We start from the raw sequence: 11,993 nt of genomic DNA on the forward strand, positions 1-11,993 counted from the left end.
AGTTACTATTTTAGTTAAATAAACAAATAATGGGGAGAGGGAATATCGGGATTTGGTATTTGGAACCTGAATATCAAGGAGTGGAGAAAGCATATGAAGAGTACGGGGGAAGAACGATGAAAGTCAATTTTCCTATGTAAAACAGTTAAAAAAAATCAGGTATCTCAGATATGTGAAAATATGACTTTCATCGTTCGTCCCACGTACTCTTCATATTTATGTGGAGAGGGGAAGTGTCAGAAACAGAAGTGAACATGCACTCTACGAAACACAACAGGAAGATATTGTTATTATAGGTATTACATATCCCCCCCCCCCATCGAATATTTCTGCCTAAGCCTGTGTAGTATATATATTTAAATTTAACTTCTCTCAATTACGCTCAAAGGCTATGGGAGACATTGATAAATGAAAGAACTTAATGATAATGGAAGAATCGATGATATTAAGAATATTCTCAAGAGAGACCATCCCCACGAGGTTTGTTTACCACAAAATATAACTTGCACTTGCCGGGATTAAACAGCCCTCATCAGAAGTGAGCTATGTACCACAAGTGTTGCTTGGATACAAGATTTGGTTGTATCTCATTTAGAAAAGATGTGTACTTCTATGCGTATGTTATACTTCTTGCTATTTACCCTTTCTTACAAAAACATCTTCCCATATTTTTCAAAAATCAAAATGTAGCAATTACTCGTGTTATAATAAATGTCTAATTTCTTGGTATTTGCCTCTCTATGTAACAAAAACAATCTCTCATATAATTTGTAAAACAAATCCAAACATGACAACGCAACATCGAATATTGTGTGCTCGCGATACCATATCTACTTTCTTTTGTTTCTTTGTGAGCTAGTGGAGTACACCCAAGGAATATTCTGTCCAAATTTCACGTTTAGTTTTACCTAAAGAAAAATGATCTAGGCGATGATGAGCGAATCACTTCCACTGTTTTATATAGATTATGGTATAAGTGTTACCCAACATAATGTCGAGGGAGAATTTTCGAGATGACATCGAACTCTTCCAATAAAGACATTTTTAAAGACGACACTTTCACGCCTCCTTTTCAAGACGAAACAGCCTTAAATCTCGTCTCCTGGCTAACACTATTCTTAATCTTTGTTATACTCTACGCATAAAACATTTTGTTTCAAACAATGGAAAATTTAAAATAATTTCCTTCAATACAGCTCATAACCCATTTGAATGGTGTCTTCCCGTTTGTCCTATTCCCGTTTCGCCTACGGACTTTCCACCAACTTCTATCATTATCTTAATCTCATCTTATCTGTAAGTGAAACAGGTATCCTCGTTTTGCCTATTCCTGTTTCACCTACACTCGCTCGACGAGGGATATTTATTGTTTGGGCTAATTTTTGAGTGTTTCAGATGGAAACGCAATATATAGATAATTAAAATATTAATATATCGAGTAAATGCAGTCACGTGATTTTTCAATCAAGTTAAATCGATGGAAATTAATTAAACCAAGTAATAATAAATTAAACCAATTAACTTGAATTTTTCAGAAAAGAATTCCAGAATTAACACTGCATAATAATCATTTTATTGTCTAAAATTCTCATACTAATTAATAAGTGCTGTAGTAAGTTTGACTTCTCTCTCATGTGTTACTAAATTTCTATGCTTAAATTTCTCAACTTTATTTTTAATTTATTTTTTAAGGTTACGACTAAGATAAATTGAGTGTGCTGGTCCCCATAATATTTTTAAATGTGATCCAGCAACGTTCAAATCCCGACGTTGTCTACTATCACTATATTCACTTTAAACGTTATGCCTTGACTGAAGATTTATCCTGGCCCACTAACCCTATAAAACTAATACCTTCATTACGAGAAATTTGGTATAAAAATAATTTAGCTAAAATAAGTTTAAAGAAATTCAGATTTGGAGTGCAATTAGCTTCCATTCGAGGTATTCCGCCCGTTACTCCAGAGCCGCGTTAAATATTATGAAAGCAAAACAGCTATACCACTTCATTTAGAGAAACTCATATTCAATTTATTCAAACAGGAAGAACGAGAGAGAGAATTCACTCCGTTTACTTCACCTCTGCTAGCTTTGGTTCGATACTCGTCCACCACTCTGGATATGAATCAAGCATTCAAAATTGAATTTAAAAACCAGCATTCATGCTATCCTGAGCCTTCACTCCGGGCCTCAGTTTTACTCTAATTGCAATATTACAAGTATTTCTGCATTCAGGCAGAAAAACTACAAAGTTACTTCCACCCACCACTAAGGATAAAAAAATTTACATTAAGAAATTTTACTACCAGGGCAGTTGGAAGGCATAATGGTTCATCTCTCACAGTCAGAATCAGCGGAGTACCGACCAGCCTTGTAAAGTTCGAGAAACTGATCTTGAATAGCTAGTCACTCGCCTTTTTAAAGTGTTCTGTGAACCCATAAAAAAAATAGAACGTATATCTGTGTTGAAATGATGACTTTTTTGAACTACTAGTGGCACGGCACCCACTTGGTTAGAATCAATCACGTCAAAACTGTTGCTGACGTTGAAAACCAAACTTATCTATAAATCTTTGAAAAAAAAAATCTCAGACACTAAATATCCCTCGTCGATTGACTGTAGGGAAAACGGGAATAGGCCAAACAGGAATGACCATTTGGCCTACATCTACATCTACGATGGAATTAAGATAATGATATATATTGCTGGAAGGTCCGTAGGCGAAACGGGAATAGGCCCAACGGAAATGAACCATTTGAATTATACTGACATATCCTAAGAAATGAATGTGATTTATTCACGAATTCGTACATACGGTGTAAAAGGACAGTTTGTTTTAAATAAATATCGTCTGTAATTAATTATTCTCTTTTTCTTAAGTCTTTTAATCAATGAAAGAAATCCAGTTGGTACCTTGAATTGCTCAGATACAGTGTTTTACCTTCGTAATATGGAAAATATAATACTGAGAATGTGATAACTGCTAGGATTGAGTCCTCAATTGCAAACGCATGCACATACTTCAGGAATATTCAGATCTTCTTTGACATATGATTCATGAAAAACATTCAATATTATTAATAAAAAATCATAGTAAAATTTTTATCTAACTAGTGGCAACCCTGCGTATATTTTATCATATATGGAAATTTCAACCCTTCGTTTTGGCCAAGATTTTCGCGCCTGTCATGGATTTCCAGTTCATGATCAATAGCAAGATAAGGTAGTTGAGCAAATATCCTACATTTTAACGGTTGGGCAAAACATACTTGAGCAAATGACCTGATCCCGCTTCTCATATATGAAAAAAGTGACAGAAAGAAAAATTTGGTGAGATGAGTATAGGGGAGCACTAAATTCTACTTCGCCCCGGGTGTTGAAATTAGCTACGGCTCTGGTGATACCCCTGATTTTCCACAAACCCCGCAGTTAAAATACTTTTTGTGCCAGTTGATATGGTCAAATACTATCAGCTCCTCCCTTTCTCCTCTTACACTAAATAAATACGCGTCTTCCAGGATAGTATTTGGACAATTTTCATCTTACAGAGGCATTCCTATAGAGGATAAATACTTTGTTCTTACGTTATGTTTCTCTCTTTTCTTCAATGAATTTAAAGTTATTACTTGTTTGATTTATCTGTGTATACGGTAAAATTGTGAAGTATTTTCCTTGTTTAAAAGTGACGTCAGTCAAATATCAGGGTTGCCATATGTATACTTTTTACTTCAGATTTCTTTCATACGCAGTTTTACAAAAAGATGAAAAGGATATGCTGAAGCGAATCAAATTTAATGGAAGCAGCCGTGTACATACTTTATTTAATCCGTTGTGCACCAAATACATAAAATGAGGGGTAAAAGTGAGGGGGAACGTGGGGGGACGCAGTCCCCCAGCCTTCAAAAAATGTATACGTCGTCCCCTCAGTTTCTAAAAAAATATAATGGACAAAGATAGGCAGGGGGATGGCGTGACGTCATGCCGCGTCCTACCGTCCCCCTACCTTTTTCAGATCCACTTTTACCCCTGCGTAAAATTATTCAACATGGAATCAAACACTAGAGCATGTAGATAGCTGCAACCTTATTTCTCCCTTATGAAAATACTAGTTGAAGAATATTACACTGTAGTTAAAAAATCTTAATTTAATACCTCTACATCAGTGGTGGCACCAGAAAAATATATTGTGGTTAATAAACTGACACGTGTTCTTGCTACATCAATTTAAGTATTTTATTTCAGTACATTGAGGTAAGCCAAGTTGCAGGTGAGACAGATATCAAACAAGTCTCATTCTTTTTAGTTTCCTTTATCGTCATACGGGTTTGAAATATTAAAAAAATTACTTAACAGATAGAAAGAAGTACTCAGCTCATTGCCACTATTATCCCTAAAGGGATATGGCTAGTCAGATGTAACACATTCAACGTGGTGATGCGTGATCAGTGCACCAGCTTTCAAGTGTCATTATTTCTGGTTTTCTAGGCCTAAGTTCGCTACTTCTTAATTCACGTAGGCCCCCAATTGCTTCATGATAATGAAAGAATGAAATTAAATCTTTCAATTTTACGACCTACGATTATGCCTTGGAAGCTAAGAGAGATGGTGATAACGAACGAAAAGATGGAATGAAGAAAGTGGAAGGAAATTGGAGAACACGAAAAAATCCATGCAATAGTGACTGTCCACCACAAGGCATAATTGGTGCTAGCTGGGATTAAACCAGGAACCTCTGCGCAGATAGAAGCGCTTGACCACTGAATCACCATCAGTGCTCCCAAAACGTCGACACAAAATGGCGCTAAACGAAAGATAAAATAACTCCAATTTGAGTGAAAAAATCGCTAAAAAAATTATTCATAGATGTATAGTAGATCTGTGATCAGTTTCAAGTCATAATTCTTACATATAAGGAAAAATGTAATCAAATGAACCATATGTTACCAACAATAAAATGTCATTAAATTACAGTGCCTTAACAATATTTTTCTTTTTAGTACAATATATATTTTTTACTTTAGGATCATTTCACTTTAATGGAATCAAATATGAGTTTAGAAAAAATGCTCAAAGTTGAAACTCGACAAAGAATGCTTTTACAGATAATCGGCTTGCTATCGGTAATGCTGTATTATTTGTGCCTCTCAACGGAAGCTTTGCAAATTAAAGGCCGTTTAAGTTTTGATTTGTTCATCATTAGAAGGCAAGGAATAAAGGAAAACGAATCAAAGAGGTTCTTACACGCTACATACTTGCGAACCCATTTATGCTTGTGCTGATTCAAATGAATAAAAAGAAAAGAAATATATATTAAAACTACTTCCACATAATAGAGCTTCATTCTGAAGGGATAAATTGTTCGCAGCATAAAAGTCGCTGTATTTATAAGTAAGTCGTCAAATCATCATTTAAAAGTCACCAAAATAGTCGCCAAAAGAGAAGGAAAGACTTTTTTTTAAAACTATCTGGGAAGTCGAATCCCTAGATTTAGTGGCTTTTACCCGAATTGACAACACTAAAATGGGTCAACAAAAAAAAATGTTAGTGGTTCATTTGGGAGTAGAATCAGGAACCACACATTACGAAGTCCCTTGCGTTAACAATTCGGCTAAACAGCTCAATATAATTTTAAAAACTTGAGCAACTTATTTCTTTTTAATGCTCTTACTCGCACTCACAAAGGGCATATTTTGATGCTTATCCTGCCGAGAAAGAGTCCATTCCCCCAAAAGAAGAGAATTCAGTGCATAACCAATATGTTAAAATCTTATATAGGAATAAATGGAGCTTAAAGATCATATTACCGGAGATGACAAATGGAATATACTACAGGATCAATTTTTGATATCACTACACTAAGGAGGGGTATATTCAAGCACGTGAGCCCCGTTCCTTCACCACAAGTCTAGAGTGGGGGGGCGCGGAGGCTCAGTGGTAGAGCGTTCACCTCCGGTGCTTGGGGTCCTTGGTTCGATCCCAGCTCGCGCCGTGTGGACTTTGTGAGTTTTCACTCGTGAGTTTTCTCGGGGTTCTCCCATTTCCTCCCACTTTCTTCATTCCCCCATTTCAATCATCTCTCATCATCACCGTCTCCTTTAGCCTAACCGGCATAACCGTGGGACGTAAAACTTAAAGATTTCATTTTTTTAAAGTCTAGAGTGGATTTATGCATATATTTTGAAAAGTATGGTTGAATAAAATATACCCATTGTAATAAAATTTGTTCGCAGCAGCTTCTGTTGTTTTACTAAATGTAATATGAGTTCACTTTTTCCTTTCTTTTCTACAAAATTTTCACACTTTATGTGTAGTCCCCTCTAATATTGGAATGTATTACTTTCTGAGGATATTATTTTCTATTTAACACTTCAAATCAAAAAAATCACTTTAACCTCTAATTCCCAGTGCTCTCAATTGAGTATATATTTGTTTATTCATTAGTTCTCATTCATAAAGGTACAGTGGCGTAGGGAAAGAGGGGGCCCGGAGGGCCCCCCCCCCAAAGAGGTCCGACAATGTACTTTAGTACTTTGATGTTTGTAATTTTTTTAAATATATTTTTATGTTTATATATTTTTTTGTTTGTAATTTTTCTATATGTTCCTATAACAGCACTTGCCCCCCCCCCCCAAACACACATCCTTGCTACGCTACTGTAAAGGTACATCATATTTTCGATCTTACTCTACTGCGAAACATTTTCTGTGTCGTTTCTCAAGTTGTTTTCTTCAGTGGTTGGCAACGCAAGGGAGGATTGACGTCTCATATCAATATGGCTGAATGTTCAACGAGCCCGGAAGATGTCAAGAAAAGCGGTATGTACTCAGCAAGTTTTACTTTACAAGTATTTGAAAAAAATATGTATACCTTCTAATTGATGTTATTTAATTACACAATTTACAAGTTATTGTTAATAGTCAACTAGTTTTGTCACTACGAGTCATGAAATGTAGGTTCCCAAACGAATACCTTATGTCTGTACCTCAGAGGCTAATGAGGAGTACTCAAATAAATACACGCGTTGTTTTCATGTTTATTGTATGCAAACAAAGACTCTGGGTCTATATAAGCACTTCATTGGATTGACTGCTTTTTGTAGATTTAATTTTTTTCTGCCTTTTCAATTGCAATAGAAATAAATTTATTCTTCGGGAATAATGTATTGGACATCTGACAATAAATTTGTTTGGTAATAGTGTACCAATTTCTCGTGTGTTAATTAAAAATATAATTCATTGATGTTTTGAGTATACTAGAAGGATTACAGAAATTGAATATAGTATATTTTATTTGTTGGGATTTCCGTATTACAGGGCAAACCTGTCTCATAATTTACATACAATATTTCAGATCAATTTCCTTCATATGCACGTCTGCAACCAGAAAAAAATCTACAATACTTAGAAGATAGCGATCTAGAACTATCAGTAGAGGACCCTGGAGAAGAATTTCGTCCAGACACTGAAGAAGAAGAATATGGTAATATTGAAGTAGAAGAAAATGATCAACGAGTTGTCAGTCCAGAGACAAATAGACAATTTATACAAAACAGACTGTAAATCTGCTGGCATCCCGAAAAAAATATATATATTGAATTTGTTGGAATTCAAATCAACTATTGTACATCCTCTCCCTCTAATTCCTCTAATGGCTATCTTTTTCCTGTAATGCCGTGTCTCCAAGGGTAGGCAAACTACGATCAAGTTCATCAAATATGGGGTACTACAGAAAGGTAAGCGACTGTCATGCCAGTAACAGGTAGCAAATACGATGGAATAGGGCACTGGCCCGAAGATGTAAAAGGAGAGATACAACATCGGTGACACTTTGAAGCTTGTTCAGGAAGATCATGAGTAAGAAGCAAAAAAATATTACGTGTTTCTTTGCCTTCAAAACAGAAAATGCTTCAAAAATTTCCATGTAAAGTACAATAGTTCATTCTTACAAGCATGCCACATTCATTTAGAGACAATTATGCATACAATTTGTTTTTAAGATTGTTCAGAGAGATTAAAATGTAAAAGAATATTATTCTTTGCTTTGAAAACGGATTATTACCAAAATTATGCTCTAAAGTAACCAAACTGTTTCATATATGAGTGTTCTAGCGATTGGTAATCAGCTTTAATTAGATTTAAAAATTAGGCTGTTTAAAGTAATTCAAATTAAAATCACATTAAATTATATTAGTTGTTACTATACTTCTATTGAAACCCAAAGTACTCAAATGAGCACTAACCAATAAAACCAATCCGAAAGTAAAGCTTTCACAAGTGATGTGTTTTTCTGTTCACACGAAAAATTATCAAAAATATTTTTTTCATCGTTTGAAAGCAATTCAGGACTGTAGAGGTTAACAATATTATAACACAAACTTTATATTGACTTTTAGTGCTCGTCTGTTCTGGGCACTCTGTAAAATAATGCAGAAAAACAATCATACCTTCCCTCCCGAAAACTCCTTCAACCAATAACAGCATATAAACACACAACAGTTACAGCGACTTCACAAACGCAGTCACACGTCAGATAGGTACTACAAATCTCGCAGTTCAAATATGGTTTCAGTTGTAATTGAGGAGTTTGATGTAATAAGTGCGTAAGCGCATTTACGCCCTTTTTGCATCAAACACGTTTGTGGTTTTTGCCATGTTTGCTTAGCCTCCTGGTAACATTTCAATTCAATATTGGAATAAAATTCTGCATATTACGAGGTTTGTCCGGAAAGTAATAGGACTGAGTCGATTTAAAAAGAATTATTGAGCCAATCGTTACAATTCTTTAAAAACTTTCAAAATAGGCTCCTTCTGCGTCGATGCAGCGCTGCCAATGCGATTTCCAAGCATTGAAGGCGTCACGGAAGTCATTCTCCGGAATAGCCTTGAGAGCCGCGGTGCAAGTTGCCTGGATACCCTCTGTCGTCTCAAAATGCTTGCCTTTCATCGGGCGTTTCAGGCGAGGAAACAAAAAGAAGTCTGGGGGCCAATTCTGGGCTGTAGGGCGGCTGCGGAAGCGTTGGGATGCCGGCCTTGGTCAGGTAGCTGTTCACAAGAAAGGCAGTGTGAGCCGGGGCGTTGTCGTGGTGCAGCTTTCAGTCGGCTCCGATGTCTGGTCGGACCCGATTGACCCTTCGTTTGAGTCTCTTGAGCACTTCCACGTAAAACTTGGCGTTGACGGTTTGTCCAGGAGGAACAAATTCATGGTGGACGATGCCTTTGATGTCAAAAAAGACAATGAGCGTCGTTTTCACTTTGGATTTGCTCATTCTTCCCTATTGTGGGTGAGGAGACGCCGGCATGTGCCACTCGGAAGATTGCCTCTTTGTCTCGGGATCATACTCAAAGATCCATGATTCGTCACCTGTGATTACATTATTCAAAAATTGGGGGTCACTTTCACACATGTTCAAATTTTCTTGGCACAATTCCACTCGCCGCAATTTCTGGTCGTCAGTGAGCACTTTTGGGACAATCTTCGCGCACACCTTGCGCATGTTCAAATGCTCCGTCACAATTTCATGAACCACAGTTTTTGGTAAATTTAACATCTGGGCAATTAAACGAATACTTAGTCGACGGTCTGAGTTGAAAATTTCGCGCACACGAGTCACATTGTCGGTGTTTGTCGAAGTCGAAGGTCTTCCAGCACGGTCTTCATCGGCGACCTCTTCCCGGCCCTCCGAAAAGGCCTTGTGCCACCGAAACACACCACTTCTTGCTAAAGCATCATCTGGGTAAGCCTGCTTGATCATATCAAACGTCTCTGTCGCAGATTTACCGAGTTTAACACAGAATTTAATCGCGTACCTCTGCTCTAACGAACGCTGCATTTTCGGCTTGCACCACTCACAGAAACACGTAGCACGAAAAAGCCTGTCCTGACTCTCCGTGTGCTCGAAGACAACTGACCAGCCGCTCGTTCGTTAGCTAGGGACGCCCTCTACCGGATCCAGTCGGTGCGCGCACGCTCCGAAGTACAGTCATGGCGGAATAAAATCAGTCCTATTACTTTCCGGACAAACCCTGTACATTGTTTTATGTAAGAAAAAAAGACTACTTAAATTTTCAACATCATTTTTCTCCAACTGCATGTTTCAGACTTACGCCCTTATTGCATCAAACTCCTTAATTGATGCGAGTGTATCGAGCTTTTGCATTCGACTCTATTGGCATTTATGTTTGCCCTTTGTCTACCAGTTCCACGAGAACTCTCAAGATTAACCGATTTTGGGGAATGAAACTTAAGCATACCTTTGTACAACATTCCGAAAGAAGCCTATTGCTTACGTTTGCAATAATGAAAAATAAGAAGGTGAAAAACATCACTTTGACAAGGCAAATTTGAATATATAATGTACATACAAAACAATTTTGCAAAATAACTTAAGTAAAAATATTCGATTTTGACAAAATAGGTTATAGTTTATTTAGGAAATTTTGGCTTAAATCTGCCAAAATGAAAGAGTGAATTTACTCAGCCTATTTAAAAATGCGTTTCATGATAACTTCTGTTTTTTTAAAAACAATTGATTTTGATAAAGTATGATGAAGAAAATTGATCCATTTTCTTTGAGCCTTCCTCCCTCAAATCCCCAATTTATTAAACCCTCGTAAGATTTATTCGATTTTAATAGAATTTTAGGCTTTTCCACAGTCCAGTGCTGGGAATAAAATCAGTTACAAATGAACGATAAATTTAGATCCTAATGTAGGGTGAATACCCCTTCCCTCCCAATTAGAATGTTCCAAGTTATCTGTCATATATACATTAGATTTAGATTTTGGTACAACGTTCCTTCCTTTAACTTGCCGTGTTATGAAACATGTTAGTGAATATAGAAATATTGTAACTGTTTTCATATAGTTGGCAACCTTGTTAGTAGTTAATAATCTATAGCAGGAAACGTGGTGCAAAGTTTTAAACAGATAACAAATATATAACAGATAACAGATAACAAATGCTAATTTTATCAGAGTTATAGGCCTAGACAGCGCAGACATTTTATGAAATAGTGAAATGGGAAATCCAAACAACGAAACTGGCAGCAGTGGTAGTGAGGCAAACATGTTATTAAGTCATTTGCAGGTGATAATTTCGAATAAAAAGTATTTTGAGAGAAGTTACAATATTAAAAGCAATAGAAAATGAAATGTTTAGTGCTAGTGAAATAAACACAACACTCAAATGAAAAGCGCAAGCTACCATTTGCTAATAGTTACTGAGAATACTTGCGAGATAAAGATACAGCATATTTAATATATAATAACTTACAAGGATAACTTCCAAACGAAGAGCGTAAAAATTTGACTATTTCTACGCAACGAGAACAATTGATGGAATATTTTGTGGAACTGGAAGAAATATTCCCAGATCCAAAGAATTCAGATTGTGCTTTGTCAGAAAAAGAAAAAGTCAATACCGAAACCCCAAGAACTATGGTTACATAGTCGAAAACCATTGAAAATTTACGGTACAATTTTGTGAAGACATGTTTGCTTGCAGAAAAAGAAAAAAACGGTAATTTTGTGGAAAACAAATGTGATTAATGCATTTTTGTGCTATTTTTCCAGAACGCTGTCATAAAAAATGTCAGTGGTGGGAATTTAACAATAATGACGTGAAATTTCACTCATCCCGTAATTGGACATACAATAAAGAAGTGAACACATCAACCAAACTATGGACAACATAATAACACTGATCATTTCTCCGGGAAATGCAAAGATGTAGACAAGAACACAACAAAATGAGAGGACAGTTTTTTCAAATCTGTATTTTTATATGATGACTCAATAGAAGTATGTCATGGTAAGGACAGTATACTAGAGTGGTACATAGATTCTGGATTCTTCTGACGTGAGTACATTAGTTTTAAAAAGCCTAAGCAAATTTCACAACTGAAAACAGTGGTGTTCAAAGTTCAACAACTGTTATTACTATGCAACAAAACGTCTAGGTAGTAACATTTTAAAATTAAGAACTGGTAATGAGA

Source organism: Thermobia domestica, chromosome 5, assembly GCF_964235325.1.
Source record: "Thermobia domestica chromosome 5, izTheDome1.hap1.1, whole genome shotgun sequence".
NCBI classification, from domain to species: Eukaryota; Metazoa; Arthropoda; class Insecta; order Zygentoma; family Lepismatidae; genus Thermobia; species Thermobia domestica.